Source organism: Lathyrus oleraceus, unplaced genomic scaffold, assembly GCF_024323335.1.
Source record: "Lathyrus oleraceus cultivar Zhongwan6 unplaced genomic scaffold, CAAS_Psat_ZW6_1.0 chrUn0196, whole genome shotgun sequence".
In the NCBI taxonomy this organism is placed as follows: domain Eukaryota; kingdom Viridiplantae; phylum Streptophyta; class Magnoliopsida; order Fabales; family Fabaceae; genus Lathyrus; species Lathyrus oleraceus.
In genome coordinates this window covers 43,482-57,263 of record NW_026112587.1, presented here as the reverse complement: position 1 = coordinate 57,263, position 13,782 = coordinate 43,482, and the positions used below count along the sequence as shown (strand labels likewise).

At 39.1% G+C, this 13,782-nt stretch overlaps 48 non-coding genes and 1 pseudogene across 48 annotated transcripts; all 49 read left to right on the top strand.

Moving 5' to 3' along the window:
• Nucleotides 1-127: 127 nt before the first annotated feature.
• On the top strand, nt 128-246 carry LOC127112802 (5S ribosomal RNA). Its single transcript, XR_007798990.1, has one exon. It is a non-coding gene; the product is annotated as a 5S ribosomal RNA (ribosomal RNA).
• Nucleotides 247-406: 160 nt separating this feature from the next.
• On the top strand, nt 407-525 carry LOC127112801 (5S ribosomal RNA). The gene has a single exon (XR_007798989.1). It is a non-coding gene; the product is annotated as a 5S ribosomal RNA (ribosomal RNA).
• Nucleotides 526-685: 160 nt separating this feature from the next.
• On the top strand, nt 686-804 carry LOC127112800 (5S ribosomal RNA). The gene has a single exon (XR_007798988.1). It is a non-coding gene; the product is annotated as a 5S ribosomal RNA (ribosomal RNA).
• Nucleotides 805-964: 160 nt separating this feature from the next.
• Nucleotides 965-1,083, top strand: LOC127112799 (5S ribosomal RNA). The gene has a single exon (XR_007798987.1). It is a non-coding gene; the product is annotated as a 5S ribosomal RNA (ribosomal RNA).
• A 160-nt stretch (nt 1,084-1,243) lies between these two features.
• On the top strand, nt 1,244-1,362 carry LOC127112798 (5S ribosomal RNA). The gene has a single exon (XR_007798986.1). It is a non-coding gene; the product is annotated as a 5S ribosomal RNA (ribosomal RNA).
• Nucleotides 1,363-1,522: 160 nt separating this feature from the next.
• LOC127112924 (uncharacterized) lies at nt 1,523-1,640 on the top strand (annotated as a pseudogene).
• A 209-nt stretch (nt 1,641-1,849) lies between these two features.
• LOC127112797 (5S ribosomal RNA) lies at nt 1,850-1,968 on the top strand. Its single transcript, XR_007798985.1, has one exon. It is a non-coding gene; the product is annotated as a 5S ribosomal RNA (ribosomal RNA).
• Nucleotides 1,969-2,128: 160 nt separating this feature from the next.
• On the top strand, nt 2,129-2,247 carry LOC127112796 (5S ribosomal RNA). Its single transcript, XR_007798984.1, has one exon. It is a non-coding gene; the product is annotated as a 5S ribosomal RNA (ribosomal RNA).
• A 160-nt stretch (nt 2,248-2,407) lies between these two features.
• Nucleotides 2,408-2,526, top strand: LOC127112794 (5S ribosomal RNA). The gene has a single exon (XR_007798982.1). It is a non-coding gene; the product is annotated as a 5S ribosomal RNA (ribosomal RNA).
• A 160-nt stretch (nt 2,527-2,686) lies between these two features.
• Nucleotides 2,687-2,805, top strand: LOC127112793 (5S ribosomal RNA). The gene has a single exon (XR_007798981.1). It is a non-coding gene; the product is annotated as a 5S ribosomal RNA (ribosomal RNA).
• Nucleotides 2,806-2,965: 160 nt separating this feature from the next.
• LOC127112792 (5S ribosomal RNA) lies at nt 2,966-3,084 on the top strand. The gene has a single exon (XR_007798980.1). It is a non-coding gene; the product is annotated as a 5S ribosomal RNA (ribosomal RNA).
• A 160-nt stretch (nt 3,085-3,244) lies between these two features.
• On the top strand, nt 3,245-3,363 carry LOC127112791 (5S ribosomal RNA). The gene has a single exon (XR_007798979.1). It is a non-coding gene; the product is annotated as a 5S ribosomal RNA (ribosomal RNA).
• A 160-nt stretch (nt 3,364-3,523) lies between these two features.
• Nucleotides 3,524-3,642, top strand: LOC127112790 (5S ribosomal RNA). Its single transcript, XR_007798978.1, has one exon. It is a non-coding gene; the product is annotated as a 5S ribosomal RNA (ribosomal RNA).
• Nucleotides 3,643-3,802: 160 nt separating this feature from the next.
• LOC127112788 (5S ribosomal RNA) lies at nt 3,803-3,921 on the top strand. Its single transcript, XR_007798977.1, has one exon. It is a non-coding gene; the product is annotated as a 5S ribosomal RNA (ribosomal RNA).
• A 160-nt stretch (nt 3,922-4,081) lies between these two features.
• LOC127112787 (5S ribosomal RNA) lies at nt 4,082-4,200 on the top strand. Its single transcript, XR_007798976.1, has one exon. It is a non-coding gene; the product is annotated as a 5S ribosomal RNA (ribosomal RNA).
• Nucleotides 4,201-4,360: 160 nt separating this feature from the next.
• LOC127112786 (5S ribosomal RNA) lies at nt 4,361-4,479 on the top strand. The gene has a single exon (XR_007798975.1). It is a non-coding gene; the product is annotated as a 5S ribosomal RNA (ribosomal RNA).
• Nucleotides 4,480-4,639: 160 nt separating this feature from the next.
• On the top strand, nt 4,640-4,758 carry LOC127112785 (5S ribosomal RNA). The gene has a single exon (XR_007798974.1). It is a non-coding gene; the product is annotated as a 5S ribosomal RNA (ribosomal RNA).
• A 160-nt stretch (nt 4,759-4,918) lies between these two features.
• On the top strand, nt 4,919-5,037 carry LOC127112784 (5S ribosomal RNA). Its single transcript, XR_007798973.1, has one exon. It is a non-coding gene; the product is annotated as a 5S ribosomal RNA (ribosomal RNA).
• Nucleotides 5,038-5,197: 160 nt separating this feature from the next.
• LOC127112781 (5S ribosomal RNA) lies at nt 5,198-5,316 on the top strand. Its single transcript, XR_007798971.1, has one exon. It is a non-coding gene; the product is annotated as a 5S ribosomal RNA (ribosomal RNA).
• Nucleotides 5,317-5,476: 160 nt separating this feature from the next.
• On the top strand, nt 5,477-5,595 carry LOC127112780 (5S ribosomal RNA). The gene has a single exon (XR_007798970.1). It is a non-coding gene; the product is annotated as a 5S ribosomal RNA (ribosomal RNA).
• A 160-nt stretch (nt 5,596-5,755) lies between these two features.
• LOC127112779 (5S ribosomal RNA) lies at nt 5,756-5,874 on the top strand. The gene has a single exon (XR_007798969.1). It is a non-coding gene; the product is annotated as a 5S ribosomal RNA (ribosomal RNA).
• Nucleotides 5,875-6,034: 160 nt separating this feature from the next.
• Nucleotides 6,035-6,153, top strand: LOC127112778 (5S ribosomal RNA). Its single transcript, XR_007798968.1, has one exon. It is a non-coding gene; the product is annotated as a 5S ribosomal RNA (ribosomal RNA).
• A 160-nt stretch (nt 6,154-6,313) lies between these two features.
• Nucleotides 6,314-6,432, top strand: LOC127112777 (5S ribosomal RNA). Its single transcript, XR_007798967.1, has one exon. It is a non-coding gene; the product is annotated as a 5S ribosomal RNA (ribosomal RNA).
• Nucleotides 6,433-6,592: 160 nt separating this feature from the next.
• Nucleotides 6,593-6,711, top strand: LOC127112776 (5S ribosomal RNA). The gene has a single exon (XR_007798966.1). It is a non-coding gene; the product is annotated as a 5S ribosomal RNA (ribosomal RNA).
• A 160-nt stretch (nt 6,712-6,871) lies between these two features.
• Nucleotides 6,872-6,990, top strand: LOC127112775 (5S ribosomal RNA). The gene has a single exon (XR_007798965.1). It is a non-coding gene; the product is annotated as a 5S ribosomal RNA (ribosomal RNA).
• A 160-nt stretch (nt 6,991-7,150) lies between these two features.
• LOC127112774 (5S ribosomal RNA) lies at nt 7,151-7,269 on the top strand. The gene has a single exon (XR_007798964.1). It is a non-coding gene; the product is annotated as a 5S ribosomal RNA (ribosomal RNA).
• A 160-nt stretch (nt 7,270-7,429) lies between these two features.
• LOC127112773 (5S ribosomal RNA) lies at nt 7,430-7,548 on the top strand. Its single transcript, XR_007798963.1, has one exon. It is a non-coding gene; the product is annotated as a 5S ribosomal RNA (ribosomal RNA).
• A 160-nt stretch (nt 7,549-7,708) lies between these two features.
• Nucleotides 7,709-7,827, top strand: LOC127112771 (5S ribosomal RNA). The gene has a single exon (XR_007798962.1). It is a non-coding gene; the product is annotated as a 5S ribosomal RNA (ribosomal RNA).
• Nucleotides 7,828-7,987: 160 nt separating this feature from the next.
• On the top strand, nt 7,988-8,106 carry LOC127112769 (5S ribosomal RNA). Its single transcript, XR_007798960.1, has one exon. It is a non-coding gene; the product is annotated as a 5S ribosomal RNA (ribosomal RNA).
• A 160-nt stretch (nt 8,107-8,266) lies between these two features.
• LOC127112768 (5S ribosomal RNA) lies at nt 8,267-8,385 on the top strand. Its single transcript, XR_007798959.1, has one exon. It is a non-coding gene; the product is annotated as a 5S ribosomal RNA (ribosomal RNA).
• Nucleotides 8,386-8,545: 160 nt separating this feature from the next.
• Nucleotides 8,546-8,664, top strand: LOC127112767 (5S ribosomal RNA). The gene has a single exon (XR_007798958.1). It is a non-coding gene; the product is annotated as a 5S ribosomal RNA (ribosomal RNA).
• A 160-nt stretch (nt 8,665-8,824) lies between these two features.
• LOC127112766 (5S ribosomal RNA) lies at nt 8,825-8,943 on the top strand. Its single transcript, XR_007798957.1, has one exon. It is a non-coding gene; the product is annotated as a 5S ribosomal RNA (ribosomal RNA).
• A 160-nt stretch (nt 8,944-9,103) lies between these two features.
• Nucleotides 9,104-9,222, top strand: LOC127112765 (5S ribosomal RNA). Its single transcript, XR_007798956.1, has one exon. It is a non-coding gene; the product is annotated as a 5S ribosomal RNA (ribosomal RNA).
• Nucleotides 9,223-9,382: 160 nt separating this feature from the next.
• Nucleotides 9,383-9,501, top strand: LOC127112763 (5S ribosomal RNA). Its single transcript, XR_007798954.1, has one exon. It is a non-coding gene; the product is annotated as a 5S ribosomal RNA (ribosomal RNA).
• Nucleotides 9,502-9,661: 160 nt separating this feature from the next.
• LOC127112762 (5S ribosomal RNA) lies at nt 9,662-9,780 on the top strand. Its single transcript, XR_007798953.1, has one exon. It is a non-coding gene; the product is annotated as a 5S ribosomal RNA (ribosomal RNA).
• A 160-nt stretch (nt 9,781-9,940) lies between these two features.
• On the top strand, nt 9,941-10,059 carry LOC127112761 (5S ribosomal RNA). Its single transcript, XR_007798952.1, has one exon. It is a non-coding gene; the product is annotated as a 5S ribosomal RNA (ribosomal RNA).
• A 160-nt stretch (nt 10,060-10,219) lies between these two features.
• Nucleotides 10,220-10,338, top strand: LOC127112760 (5S ribosomal RNA). Its single transcript, XR_007798951.1, has one exon. It is a non-coding gene; the product is annotated as a 5S ribosomal RNA (ribosomal RNA).
• A 160-nt stretch (nt 10,339-10,498) lies between these two features.
• On the top strand, nt 10,499-10,617 carry LOC127112759 (5S ribosomal RNA). The gene has a single exon (XR_007798950.1). It is a non-coding gene; the product is annotated as a 5S ribosomal RNA (ribosomal RNA).
• A 160-nt stretch (nt 10,618-10,777) lies between these two features.
• On the top strand, nt 10,778-10,896 carry LOC127112757 (5S ribosomal RNA). The gene has a single exon (XR_007798948.1). It is a non-coding gene; the product is annotated as a 5S ribosomal RNA (ribosomal RNA).
• A 160-nt stretch (nt 10,897-11,056) lies between these two features.
• LOC127112756 (5S ribosomal RNA) lies at nt 11,057-11,175 on the top strand. The gene has a single exon (XR_007798947.1). It is a non-coding gene; the product is annotated as a 5S ribosomal RNA (ribosomal RNA).
• A 160-nt stretch (nt 11,176-11,335) lies between these two features.
• LOC127112755 (5S ribosomal RNA) lies at nt 11,336-11,454 on the top strand. Its single transcript, XR_007798946.1, has one exon. It is a non-coding gene; the product is annotated as a 5S ribosomal RNA (ribosomal RNA).
• A 160-nt stretch (nt 11,455-11,614) lies between these two features.
• Nucleotides 11,615-11,733, top strand: LOC127112754 (5S ribosomal RNA). The gene has a single exon (XR_007798945.1). It is a non-coding gene; the product is annotated as a 5S ribosomal RNA (ribosomal RNA).
• Nucleotides 11,734-11,893: 160 nt separating this feature from the next.
• Nucleotides 11,894-12,012, top strand: LOC127112753 (5S ribosomal RNA). The gene has a single exon (XR_007798944.1). It is a non-coding gene; the product is annotated as a 5S ribosomal RNA (ribosomal RNA).
• Nucleotides 12,013-12,172: 160 nt separating this feature from the next.
• LOC127112752 (5S ribosomal RNA) lies at nt 12,173-12,291 on the top strand. The gene has a single exon (XR_007798943.1). It is a non-coding gene; the product is annotated as a 5S ribosomal RNA (ribosomal RNA).
• A 160-nt stretch (nt 12,292-12,451) lies between these two features.
• LOC127112751 (5S ribosomal RNA) lies at nt 12,452-12,570 on the top strand. The gene has a single exon (XR_007798942.1). It is a non-coding gene; the product is annotated as a 5S ribosomal RNA (ribosomal RNA).
• A 160-nt stretch (nt 12,571-12,730) lies between these two features.
• Nucleotides 12,731-12,849, top strand: LOC127112750 (5S ribosomal RNA). Its single transcript, XR_007798941.1, has one exon. It is a non-coding gene; the product is annotated as a 5S ribosomal RNA (ribosomal RNA).
• A 160-nt stretch (nt 12,850-13,009) lies between these two features.
• Nucleotides 13,010-13,128, top strand: LOC127112749 (5S ribosomal RNA). Its single transcript, XR_007798940.1, has one exon. It is a non-coding gene; the product is annotated as a 5S ribosomal RNA (ribosomal RNA).
• A 160-nt stretch (nt 13,129-13,288) lies between these two features.
• Nucleotides 13,289-13,407, top strand: LOC127112748 (5S ribosomal RNA). Its single transcript, XR_007798939.1, has one exon. It is a non-coding gene; the product is annotated as a 5S ribosomal RNA (ribosomal RNA).
• A 160-nt stretch (nt 13,408-13,567) lies between these two features.
• Nucleotides 13,568-13,686, top strand: LOC127112746 (5S ribosomal RNA). Its single transcript, XR_007798937.1, has one exon. It is a non-coding gene; the product is annotated as a 5S ribosomal RNA (ribosomal RNA).
• Nucleotides 13,687-13,782: the final 96 nt, after the last annotated feature.

Below are 13,782 nucleotides of genomic sequence, written 5' to 3'. Positions count from 1 at the left end.
TCTGTTAGCCGGCGTAAAAGAATCGGAAAAAGTAGGAGAAAACAAATATTTCAACGTTAATTGTGTTTGTTCTGCCGTTAATAAGTGAAAGAAATAAAATATATACAATTAAAGCGCATTTAATATCAGGTGCGATCATACCAGCACTAATGCACCGGATCCCATCAGAACTCCGCAGTTAAGCGTGCTTGGGCGAGAGTAGTACTAGGATGGGTGACCTCCTGGGAAGTCCTTGTGTTGCACCTCTTTTTTGCGATTTTTTAAATACTTCTATTCATTTCTGTTAGCCGGCGTAAAAGAATCGGAAAAAGTAGGAGAAAACAAATATTTCAACGTTAATTGTGTTTGTTCTGCCGTTAATAAGTGAAAGAAATAAAATATATACAATTAAAGCGCATTTAATATCAGGTGCGATCATACCAGCACTAATGCACCGGATCCCATCAGAACTCCGCAGTTAAGCGTGCTTGGGCGAGAGTAGTACTAGGATGGGTGACCTCCTGGGAAGTCCTTGTGTTGCACCTCTTTTTTGCGATTTTTTAAATACTTCTATTCATTTCTGTTAGCCGGCGTAAAAGAATCGGAAAAAGTAGGAGAAAACAAATATTTCAACGTTAATTGTGTTTGTTCTGCCGTTAATAAGTGAAAGAAATAAAATATATACAATTAAAGCGCATTTAATATCAGGTGCGATCATACCAGCACTAATGCACCGGATCCCATCAGAACTCCGCAGTTAAGCGTGCTTGGGCGAGAGTAGTACTAGGATGGGTGACCTCCTGGGAAGTCCTTGTGTTGCACCTCTTTTTTGCGATTTTTTAAATACTTCTATTCATTTCTGTTAGCCGGCGTAAAAGAATCGGAAAAAGTAGGAGAAAACAAATATTTCAACGTTAATTGTGTTTGTTCTGCCGTTAATAAGTGAAAGAAATAAAATATATACAATTAAAGCGCATTTAATATCAGGTGCGATCATACCAGCACTAATGCACCGGATCCCATCAGAACTCCGCAGTTAAGCGTGCTTGGGCGAGAGTAGTACTAGGATGGGTGACCTCCTGGGAAGTCCTTGTGTTGCACCTCTTTTTTGCGATTTTTTAAATACTTCTATTCATTTCTGTTAGCCGGCGTAAAAGAATCGGAAAAAGTAGGAGAAAACAAATATTTCAACGTTAATTGTGTTTGTTCTGCCGTTAATAAGTGAAAGAAATAAAATATATACAATTAAAGCGCATTTAATATCAGGTGCGATCATACCAGCACTAATGCACCGGATCCCATCAGAACTCCGCAGTTAAGCGTGCTTGGGCGAGAGTAGTACTAGGATGGGTGACCTCCTGGGAAGTCCTTGTGTTGCACCTCTTTTTTGCGATTTTTTAAATACTTCTATTCATTTCTGTTAGCCGGCGTAAAAGAATCGGAAAAAGTAGGAGAAAACAAATATTTCAACGTTAATTGTGTTTGTTCTGCCGTTAATAAGTGAAAGAAATAAAATATATACAATTAAAGCGCATTTAATATCAGGTGCGATCATACCAGCACTAATGCACCGGATCCCATCAGAACTCCGCAGTTAAGCGTGCTTGGGCGAGAGTAGTACTAGGATGGTGCCTCCGGGAAGTCCTGGTTGTTTGCACCCTCCTACTATGGATGTCTGTGACCTCCTGGGAAGTCCTTGTGTTGCACCTCTTTTTTGCGATTTTTTAAATACTTCTATTCATTTCTGTTAGCCGGCGTAAAAGAATCGGAAAAAGTAGGAGAAAACAAATATTTCAACGTTAATTGTGTTTGTTCTGCCGTTAATAAGTGAAAGAAATAAAATATATACAATTAAAGCGCATTTAATATCAGGTGCGATCATACCAGCACTAATGCACCGGATCCCATCAGAACTCCGCAGTTAAGCGTGCTTGGGCGAGAGTAGTACTAGGATGGGTGACCTCCTGGGAAGTCCTTGTGTTGCACCTCTTTTTTGCGATTTTTTAAATACTTCTATTCATTTCTGTTAGCCGGCGTAAAAGAATCGGAAAAAGTAGGAGAAAACAAATATTTCAACGTTAATTGTGTTTGTTCTGCCGTTAATAAGTGAAAGAAATAAAATATATACAATTAAAGCGCATTTAATATCAGGTGCGATCATACCAGCACTAATGCACCGGATCCCATCAGAACTCCGCAGTTAAGCGTGCTTGGGCGAGAGTAGTACTAGGATGGGTGACCTCCTGGGAAGTCCTTGTGTTGCACCTCTTTTTTGCGATTTTTTAAATACTTCTATTCATTTCTGTTAGCCGGCGTAAAAGAATCGGAAAAAGTAGGAGAAAACAAATATTTCAACGTTAATTGTGTTTGTTCTGCCGTTAATAAGTGAAAGAAATAAAATATATACAATTAAAGCGCATTTAATATCAGGTGCGATCATACCAGCACTAATGCACCGGATCCCATCAGAACTCCGCAGTTAAGCGTGCTTGGGCGAGAGTAGTACTAGGATGGGTGACCTCCTGGGAAGTCCTTGTGTTGCACCTCTTTTTTGCGATTTTTTAAATACTTCTATTCATTTCTGTTAGCCGGCGTAAAAGAATCGGAAAAAGTAGGAGAAAACAAATATTTCAACGTTAATTGTGTTTGTTCTGCCGTTAATAAGTGAAAGAAATAAAATATATACAATTAAAGCGCATTTAATATCAGGTGCGATCATACCAGCACTAATGCACCGGATCCCATCAGAACTCCGCAGTTAAGCGTGCTTGGGCGAGAGTAGTACTAGGATGGGTGACCTCCTGGGAAGTCCTTGTGTTGCACCTCTTTTTTGCGATTTTTTAAATACTTCTATTCATTTCTGTTAGCCGGCGTAAAAGAATCGGAAAAAGTAGGAGAAAACAAATATTTCAACGTTAATTGTGTTTGTTCTGCCGTTAATAAGTGAAAGAAATAAAATATATACAATTAAAGCGCATTTAATATCAGGTGCGATCATACCAGCACTAATGCACCGGATCCCATCAGAACTCCGCAGTTAAGCGTGCTTGGGCGAGAGTAGTACTAGGATGGGTGACCTCCTGGGAAGTCCTTGTGTTGCACCTCTTTTTTGCGATTTTTTAAATACTTCTATTCATTTCTGTTAGCCGGCGTAAAAGAATCGGAAAAAGTAGGAGAAAACAAATATTTCAACGTTAATTGTGTTTGTTCTGCCGTTAATAAGTGAAAGAAATAAAATATATACAATTAAAGCGCATTTAATATCAGGTGCGATCATACCAGCACTAATGCACCGGATCCCATCAGAACTCCGCAGTTAAGCGTGCTTGGGCGAGAGTAGTACTAGGATGGGTGACCTCCTGGGAAGTCCTTGTGTTGCACCTCTTTTTTGCGATTTTTTAAATACTTCTATTCATTTCTGTTAGCCGGCGTAAAAGAATCGGAAAAAGTAGGAGAAAACAAATATTTCAACGTTAATTGTGTTTGTTCTGCCGTTAATAAGTGAAAGAAATAAAATATATACAATTAAAGCGCATTTAATATCAGGTGCGATCATACCAGCACTAATGCACCGGATCCCATCAGAACTCCGCAGTTAAGCGTGCTTGGGCGAGAGTAGTACTAGGATGGGTGACCTCCTGGGAAGTCCTTGTGTTGCACCTCTTTTTTGCGATTTTTTAAATACTTCTATTCATTTCTGTTAGCCGGCGTAAAAGAATCGGAAAAAGTAGGAGAAAACAAATATTTCAACGTTAATTGTGTTTGTTCTGCCGTTAATAAGTGAAAGAAATAAAATATATACAATTAAAGCGCATTTAATATCAGGTGCGATCATACCAGCACTAATGCACCGGATCCCATCAGAACTCCGCAGTTAAGCGTGCTTGGGCGAGAGTAGTACTAGGATGGGTGACCTCCTGGGAAGTCCTTGTGTTGCACCTCTTTTTTGCGATTTTTTAAATACTTCTATTCATTTCTGTTAGCCGGCGTAAAAGAATCGGAAAAAGTAGGAGAAAACAAATATTTCAACGTTAATTGTGTTTGTTCTGCCGTTAATAAGTGAAAGAAATAAAATATATACAATTAAAGCGCATTTAATATCAGGTGCGATCATACCAGCACTAATGCACCGGATCCCATCAGAACTCCGCAGTTAAGCGTGCTTGGGCGAGAGTAGTACTAGGATGGGTGACCTCCTGGGAAGTCCTTGTGTTGCACCTCTTTTTTGCGATTTTTTAAATACTTCTATTCATTTCTGTTAGCCGGCGTAAAAGAATCGGAAAAAGTAGGAGAAAACAAATATTTCAACGTTAATTGTGTTTGTTCTGCCGTTAATAAGTGAAAGAAATAAAATATATACAATTAAAGCGCATTTAATATCAGGTGCGATCATACCAGCACTAATGCACCGGATCCCATCAGAACTCCGCAGTTAAGCGTGCTTGGGCGAGAGTAGTACTAGGATGGGTGACCTCCTGGGAAGTCCTTGTGTTGCACCTCTTTTTTGCGATTTTTTAAATACTTCTATTCATTTCTGTTAGCCGGCGTAAAAGAATCGGAAAAAGTAGGAGAAAACAAATATTTCAACGTTAATTGTGTTTGTTCTGCCGTTAATAAGTGAAAGAAATAAAATATATACAATTAAAGCGCATTTAATATCAGGTGCGATCATACCAGCACTAATGCACCGGATCCCATCAGAACTCCGCAGTTAAGCGTGCTTGGGCGAGAGTAGTACTAGGATGGGTGACCTCCTGGGAAGTCCTTGTGTTGCACCTCTTTTTTGCGATTTTTTAAATACTTCTATTCATTTCTGTTAGCCGGCGTAAAAGAATCGGAAAAAGTAGGAGAAAACAAATATTTCAACGTTAATTGTGTTTGTTCTGCCGTTAATAAGTGAAAGAAATAAAATATATACAATTAAAGCGCATTTAATATCAGGTGCGATCATACCAGCACTAATGCACCGGATCCCATCAGAACTCCGCAGTTAAGCGTGCTTGGGCGAGAGTAGTACTAGGATGGGTGACCTCCTGGGAAGTCCTTGTGTTGCACCTCTTTTTTGCGATTTTTTAAATACTTCTATTCATTTCTGTTAGCCGGCGTAAAAGAATCGGAAAAAGTAGGAGAAAACAAATATTTCAACGTTAATTGTGTTTGTTCTGCCGTTAATAAGTGAAAGAAATAAAATATATACAATTAAAGCGCATTTAATATCAGGTGCGATCATACCAGCACTAATGCACCGGATCCCATCAGAACTCCGCAGTTAAGCGTGCTTGGGCGAGAGTAGTACTAGGATGGGTGACCTCCTGGGAAGTCCTTGTGTTGCACCTCTTTTTTGCGATTTTTTAAATACTTCTATTCATTTCTGTTAGCCGGCGTAAAAGAATCGGAAAAAGTAGGAGAAAACAAATATTTCAACGTTAATTGTGTTTGTTCTGCCGTTAATAAGTGAAAGAAATAAAATATATACAATTAAAGCGCATTTAATATCAGGTGCGATCATACCAGCACTAATGCACCGGATCCCATCAGAACTCCGCAGTTAAGCGTGCTTGGGCGAGAGTAGTACTAGGATGGGTGACCTCCTGGGAAGTCCTTGTGTTGCACCTCTTTTTTGCGATTTTTTAAATACTTCTATTCATTTCTGTTAGCCGGCGTAAAAGAATCGGAAAAAGTAGGAGAAAACAAATATTTCAACGTTAATTGTGTTTGTTCTGCCGTTAATAAGTGAAAGAAATAAAATATATACAATTAAAGCGCATTTAATATCAGGTGCGATCATACCAGCACTAATGCACCGGATCCCATCAGAACTCCGCAGTTAAGCGTGCTTGGGCGAGAGTAGTACTAGGATGGGTGACCTCCTGGGAAGTCCTTGTGTTGCACCTCTTTTTTGCGATTTTTTAAATACTTCTATTCATTTCTGTTAGCCGGCGTAAAAGAATCGGAAAAAGTAGGAGAAAACAAATATTTCAACGTTAATTGTGTTTGTTCTGCCGTTAATAAGTGAAAGAAATAAAATATATACAATTAAAGCGCATTTAATATCAGGTGCGATCATACCAGCACTAATGCACCGGATCCCATCAGAACTCCGCAGTTAAGCGTGCTTGGGCGAGAGTAGTACTAGGATGGGTGACCTCCTGGGAAGTCCTTGTGTTGCACCTCTTTTTTGCGATTTTTTAAATACTTCTATTCATTTCTGTTAGCCGGCGTAAAAGAATCGGAAAAAGTAGGAGAAAACAAATATTTCAACGTTAATTGTGTTTGTTCTGCCGTTAATAAGTGAAAGAAATAAAATATATACAATTAAAGCGCATTTAATATCAGGTGCGATCATACCAGCACTAATGCACCGGATCCCATCAGAACTCCGCAGTTAAGCGTGCTTGGGCGAGAGTAGTACTAGGATGGGTGACCTCCTGGGAAGTCCTTGTGTTGCACCTCTTTTTTGCGATTTTTTAAATACTTCTATTCATTTCTGTTAGCCGGCGTAAAAGAATCGGAAAAAGTAGGAGAAAACAAATATTTCAACGTTAATTGTGTTTGTTCTGCCGTTAATAAGTGAAAGAAATAAAATATATACAATTAAAGCGCATTTAATATCAGGTGCGATCATACCAGCACTAATGCACCGGATCCCATCAGAACTCCGCAGTTAAGCGTGCTTGGGCGAGAGTAGTACTAGGATGGGTGACCTCCTGGGAAGTCCTTGTGTTGCACCTCTTTTTTGCGATTTTTTAAATACTTCTATTCATTTCTGTTAGCCGGCGTAAAAGAATCGGAAAAAGTAGGAGAAAACAAATATTTCAACGTTAATTGTGTTTGTTCTGCCGTTAATAAGTGAAAGAAATAAAATATATACAATTAAAGCGCATTTAATATCAGGTGCGATCATACCAGCACTAATGCACCGGATCCCATCAGAACTCCGCAGTTAAGCGTGCTTGGGCGAGAGTAGTACTAGGATGGGTGACCTCCTGGGAAGTCCTTGTGTTGCACCTCTTTTTTGCGATTTTTTAAATACTTCTATTCATTTCTGTTAGCCGGCGTAAAAGAATCGGAAAAAGTAGGAGAAAACAAATATTTCAACGTTAATTGTGTTTGTTCTGCCGTTAATAAGTGAAAGAAATAAAATATATACAATTAAAGCGCATTTAATATCAGGTGCGATCATACCAGCACTAATGCACCGGATCCCATCAGAACTCCGCAGTTAAGCGTGCTTGGGCGAGAGTAGTACTAGGATGGGTGACCTCCTGGGAAGTCCTTGTGTTGCACCTCTTTTTTGCGATTTTTTAAATACTTCTATTCATTTCTGTTAGCCGGCGTAAAAGAATCGGAAAAAGTAGGAGAAAACAAATATTTCAACGTTAATTGTGTTTGTTCTGCCGTTAATAAGTGAAAGAAATAAAATATATACAATTAAAGCGCATTTAATATCAGGTGCGATCATACCAGCACTAATGCACCGGATCCCATCAGAACTCCGCAGTTAAGCGTGCTTGGGCGAGAGTAGTACTAGGATGGGTGACCTCCTGGGAAGTCCTTGTGTTGCACCTCTTTTTTGCGATTTTTTAAATACTTCTATTCATTTCTGTTAGCCGGCGTAAAAGAATCGGAAAAAGTAGGAGAAAACAAATATTTCAACGTTAATTGTGTTTGTTCTGCCGTTAATAAGTGAAAGAAATAAAATATATACAATTAAAGCGCATTTAATATCAGGTGCGATCATACCAGCACTAATGCACCGGATCCCATCAGAACTCCGCAGTTAAGCGTGCTTGGGCGAGAGTAGTACTAGGATGGGTGACCTCCTGGGAAGTCCTTGTGTTGCACCTCTTTTTTGCGATTTTTTAAATACTTCTATTCATTTCTGTTAGCCGGCGTAAAAGAATCGGAAAAAGTAGGAGAAAACAAATATTTCAACGTTAATTGTGTTTGTTCTGCCGTTAATAAGTGAAAGAAATAAAATATATACAATTAAAGCGCATTTAATATCAGGTGCGATCATACCAGCACTAATGCACCGGATCCCATCAGAACTCCGCAGTTAAGCGTGCTTGGGCGAGAGTAGTACTAGGATGGGTGACCTCCTGGGAAGTCCTTGTGTTGCACCTCTTTTTTGCGATTTTTTAAATACTTCTATTCATTTCTGTTAGCCGGCGTAAAAGAATCGGAAAAAGTAGGAGAAAACAAATATTTCAACGTTAATTGTGTTTGTTCTGCCGTTAATAAGTGAAAGAAATAAAATATATACAATTAAAGCGCATTTAATATCAGGTGCGATCATACCAGCACTAATGCACCGGATCCCATCAGAACTCCGCAGTTAAGCGTGCTTGGGCGAGAGTAGTACTAGGATGGGTGACCTCCTGGGAAGTCCTTGTGTTGCACCTCTTTTTTGCGATTTTTTAAATACTTCTATTCATTTCTGTTAGCCGGCGTAAAAGAATCGGAAAAAGTAGGAGAAAACAAATATTTCAACGTTAATTGTGTTTGTTCTGCCGTTAATAAGTGAAAGAAATAAAATATATACAATTAAAGCGCATTTAATATCAGGTGCGATCATACCAGCACTAATGCACCGGATCCCATCAGAACTCCGCAGTTAAGCGTGCTTGGGCGAGAGTAGTACTAGGATGGGTGACCTCCTGGGAAGTCCTTGTGTTGCACCTCTTTTTTGCGATTTTTTAAATACTTCTATTCATTTCTGTTAGCCGGCGTAAAAGAATCGGAAAAAGTAGGAGAAAACAAATATTTCAACGTTAATTGTGTTTGTTCTGCCGTTAATAAGTGAAAGAAATAAAATATATACAATTAAAGCGCATTTAATATCAGGTGCGATCATACCAGCACTAATGCACCGGATCCCATCAGAACTCCGCAGTTAAGCGTGCTTGGGCGAGAGTAGTACTAGGATGGGTGACCTCCTGGGAAGTCCTTGTGTTGCACCTCTTTTTTGCGATTTTTTAAATACTTCTATTCATTTCTGTTAGCCGGCGTAAAAGAATCGGAAAAAGTAGGAGAAAACAAATATTTCAACGTTAATTGTGTTTGTTCTGCCGTTAATAAGTGAAAGAAATAAAATATATACAATTAAAGCGCATTTAATATCAGGTGCGATCATACCAGCACTAATGCACCGGATCCCATCAGAACTCCGCAGTTAAGCGTGCTTGGGCGAGAGTAGTACTAGGATGGGTGACCTCCTGGGAAGTCCTTGTGTTGCACCTCTTTTTTGCGATTTTTTAAATACTTCTATTCATTTCTGTTAGCCGGCGTAAAAGAATCGGAAAAAGTAGGAGAAAACAAATATTTCAACGTTAATTGTGTTTGTTCTGCCGTTAATAAGTGAAAGAAATAAAATATATACAATTAAAGCGCATTTAATATCAGGTGCGATCATACCAGCACTAATGCACCGGATCCCATCAGAACTCCGCAGTTAAGCGTGCTTGGGCGAGAGTAGTACTAGGATGGGTGACCTCCTGGGAAGTCCTTGTGTTGCACCTCTTTTTTGCGATTTTTTAAATACTTCTATTCATTTCTGTTAGCCGGCGTAAAAGAATCGGAAAAAGTAGGAGAAAACAAATATTTCAACGTTAATTGTGTTTGTTCTGCCGTTAATAAGTGAAAGAAATAAAATATATACAATTAAAGCGCATTTAATATCAGGTGCGATCATACCAGCACTAATGCACCGGATCCCATCAGAACTCCGCAGTTAAGCGTGCTTGGGCGAGAGTAGTACTAGGATGGGTGACCTCCTGGGAAGTCCTTGTGTTGCACCTCTTTTTTGCGATTTTTTAAATACTTCTATTCATTTCTGTTAGCCGGCGTAAAAGAATCGGAAAAAGTAGGAGAAAACAAATATTTCAACGTTAATTGTGTTTGTTCTGCCGTTAATAAGTGAAAGAAATAAAATATATACAATTAAAGCGCATTTAATATCAGGTGCGATCATACCAGCACTAATGCACCGGATCCCATCAGAACTCCGCAGTTAAGCGTGCTTGGGCGAGAGTAGTACTAGGATGGGTGACCTCCTGGGAAGTCCTTGTGTTGCACCTCTTTTTTGCGATTTTTTAAATACTTCTATTCATTTCTGTTAGCCGGCGTAAAAGAATCGGAAAAAGTAGGAGAAAACAAATATTTCAACGTTAATTGTGTTTGTTCTGCCGTTAATAAGTGAAAGAAATAAAATATATACAATTAAAGCGCATTTAATATCAGGTGCGATCATACCAGCACTAATGCACCGGATCCCATCAGAACTCCGCAGTTAAGCGTGCTTGGGCGAGAGTAGTACTAGGATGGGTGACCTCCTGGGAAGTCCTTGTGTTGCACCTCTTTTTTGCGATTTTTTAAATACTTCTATTCATTTCTGTTAGCCGGCGTAAAAGAATCGGAAAAAGTAGGAGAAAACAAATATTTCAACGTTAATTGTGTTTGTTCTGCCGTTAATAAGTGAAAGAAATAAAATATATACAATTAAAGCGCATTTAATATCAGGTGCGATCATACCAGCACTAATGCACCGGATCCCATCAGAACTCCGCAGTTAAGCGTGCTTGGGCGAGAGTAGTACTAGGATGGGTGACCTCCTGGGAAGTCCTTGTGTTGCACCTCTTTTTTGCGATTTTTTAAATACTTCTATTCATTTCTGTTAGCCGGCGTAAAAGAATCGGAAAAAGTAGGAGAAAACAAATATTTCAACGTTAATTGTGTTTGTTCTGCCGTTAATAAGTGAAAGAAATAAAATATATACAATTAAAGCGCATTTAATATCAGGTGCGATCATACCAGCACTAATGCACCGGATCCCATCAGAACTCCGCAGTTAAGCGTGCTTGGGCGAGAGTAGTACTAGGATGGGTGACCTCCTGGGAAGTCCTTGTGTTGCACCTCTTTTTTGCGATTTTTTAAATACTTCTATTCATTTCTGTTAGCCGGCGTAAAAGAATCGGAAAAAGTAGGAGAAAACAAATATTTCAACGTTAATTGTGTTTGTTCTGCCGTTAATAAGTGAAAGAAATAAAATATATACAATTAAAGCGCATTTAATATCAGGTGCGATCATACCAGCACTAATGCACCGGATCCCATCAGAACTCCGCAGTTAAGCGTGCTTGGGCGAGAGTAGTACTAGGATGGGTGACCTCCTGGGAAGTCCTTGTGTTGCACCTCTTTTTTGCGATTTTTTAAATACTTCTATTCATTTCTGTTAGCCGGCGTAAAAGAATCGGAAAAAGTAGGAGAAAACAAATATTTCAACGTTAATTGTGTTTGTTCTGCCGTTAATAAGTGAAAGAAATAAAATATATACAATTAAAGCGCATTTAATATCAGGTGCGATCATACCAGCACTAATGCACCGGATCCCATCAGAACTCCGCAGTTAAGCGTGCTTGGGCGAGAGTAGTACTAGGATGGGTGACCTCCTGGGAAGTCCTTGTGTTGCACCTCTTTTTTGCGATTTTTTAAATACTTCTATTCATTTCTGTTAGCCGGCGTAAAAGAATCGGAAAAAGTAGGAGAAAACAAATATTTCAACGTTAATTGTGTTTGTTCTGCCGTTAATAAGTGAAAGAAATAAAATATATACAATTAAAGCGCATTTAATATCAGGTGCGATCATACCAGCACTAATGCACCGGATCCCATCAGAACTCCGCAGTTAAGCGTGCTTGGGCGAGAGTAGTACTAGGATGGGTGACCTCCTGGGAAGTCCTTGTGTTGCACCTCTTTTTTGCGATTTTTTAAATACTTCTATTCATTTCTGTTAGCCGGCGTAAAAGAATCGGAAAAAGTAGGAGAAAACAAATATTTCAACGTTAATTGTGTTTGTTCTGCCGTTAATAAGTGAAAGAAATAAAATATATACAATTAAAGCGCATTTAATATCAGGTGCGATCATACCAGCACTAATGCACCGGATCCCATCAGAACTCCGCAGTTAAGCGTGCTTGGGCGAGAGTAGTACTAGGATGGGTGACCTCCTGGGAAGTCCTTGTGTTGCACCTCTTTTTTGCGATTTTTTAAATACTTCTATTCATTTCTGTTAGCCGGCGTAAAAGAATCGGAAAAAGTAGGAGAAAACAAATATTTCAACGTTAATTGTGTTTGTTCTGCCGTTAATAAGTGAAAGAAATAAAATATATACAATTAAAGCGCATTTAATATCAGGTGCGATCATACCAGCACTAATGCACCGGATCCCATCAGAACTCCGCAGTTAAGCGTGCTTGGGCGAGAGTAGTACTAGGATGGGTGACCTCCTGGGAAGTCCTTGTGTTGCACCTCTTTTTTGCGATTTTTTAAATACTTCTATTCATTTCTGTTAGCCGGCGTAAAAGAATCGGAAAAAGTAGGAGAAAACAAATATTTCAACGTTAATTGTGTTTGTTCTGCCGTTAATAAGTGAAAGAAATAAAATATATACAATTAAAGCGCATTTAATATCAGGTGCGATCATACCAGCACTAATGCACCGGATCCCATCAGAACTCCGCAGTTAAGCGTGCTTGGGCGAGAGTAGTACTAGGATGGGTGACCTCCTGGGAAGTCCTTGTGTTGCACCTCTTTTTTGCGATTTTTTAAATACTTCTATTCATTTCTGTTAGCCGGCGTAAAAGAATCGGAAAAAGTAGGAGAAAACAAATATTTCAACGTTAATTGTGTTTGTTCTGCCGTTAATAAGTGAAAGAAATAAAATATATACAATTAAAGCGCATTTAATATCAGGTGCGATCATACCAGCACTAATGCACCGGATCCCATCAGAACTCCGCAGTTAAGCGTGCTTGGGCGAGAGTAGTACTAGGATGGGTGACCTCCTGGGAAGTCCTTGTGTTGCACCTCTTTTTTGCGATTTTTTAAATACTTCTATTCATTTCTGTTAGCCGGCGTAAAAGAATCGGAAAAAGTAGGAGAAAACAAATATTTCAACGTTAATTGTGTTTGTTCTGCCGTTAATAAGTGAAAGAAATAAAATATATACAATTAAAGCGCATTTAATATCAGGTGCGATCATACCAGCACTAATGCACCGGATCCCATCAGAACTCCGCAGTTAAGCGTGCTTGGGCGAGAGTAGTACTAGGATGGGTGACCTCCTGGGAAGTCCTTGTGTTGCACCTCTTTTTTGCGATTTTTTAAATACTTCTATTCATTTCTGTTAGCCGGCGTAAAAGAATCGGAAAAAGTAGGAGAAAACAAATATTTCAACGTTAATTGTGTTTGTTCTGCCGTTAATAAGTGAAAGAAATAAAATATATACAATTAAAGCGCATTTAATATCAGGTGCGATCATACCAGCACTAATGCACCGGATCCCATCAGAACTCCGCAGTTAAGCGTGCTTGGGCGAGAGTAGTACTAGGATGGGTGACCTCCTGGGAAGTCCTTGTGTTGCACCTCTTTTTTGCGATTTTTTAAATACTTCTATTCATTTCTGTTAGCCGGCGTAAAAGAATCGGAAAAAGTAGGAGAAAACAAATATTTCAACGTTAATTGTGTTTGTTCTGCCGTTAATAAGTGAAAGAAATAAAATATATACAATTAAAGCGCATTTAATATCAGGTGCGATCATACCAGCACTAATGCACCGGATCCCATCAGAACTCCGCAGTTAAGCGTGCTTGGGCGAGAGTAGTACTAGGATGGGTGACCTCCTGGGAAGTCCTTGTGTTGCACCTCTTTTTTGCGATTTTTTAAATACTTCTATTCATTTCTGTTAGCCGGCGTAAAAGAATCGGAAAAAGTAGGAGAAAACAAATATTTCAACGTTAATTG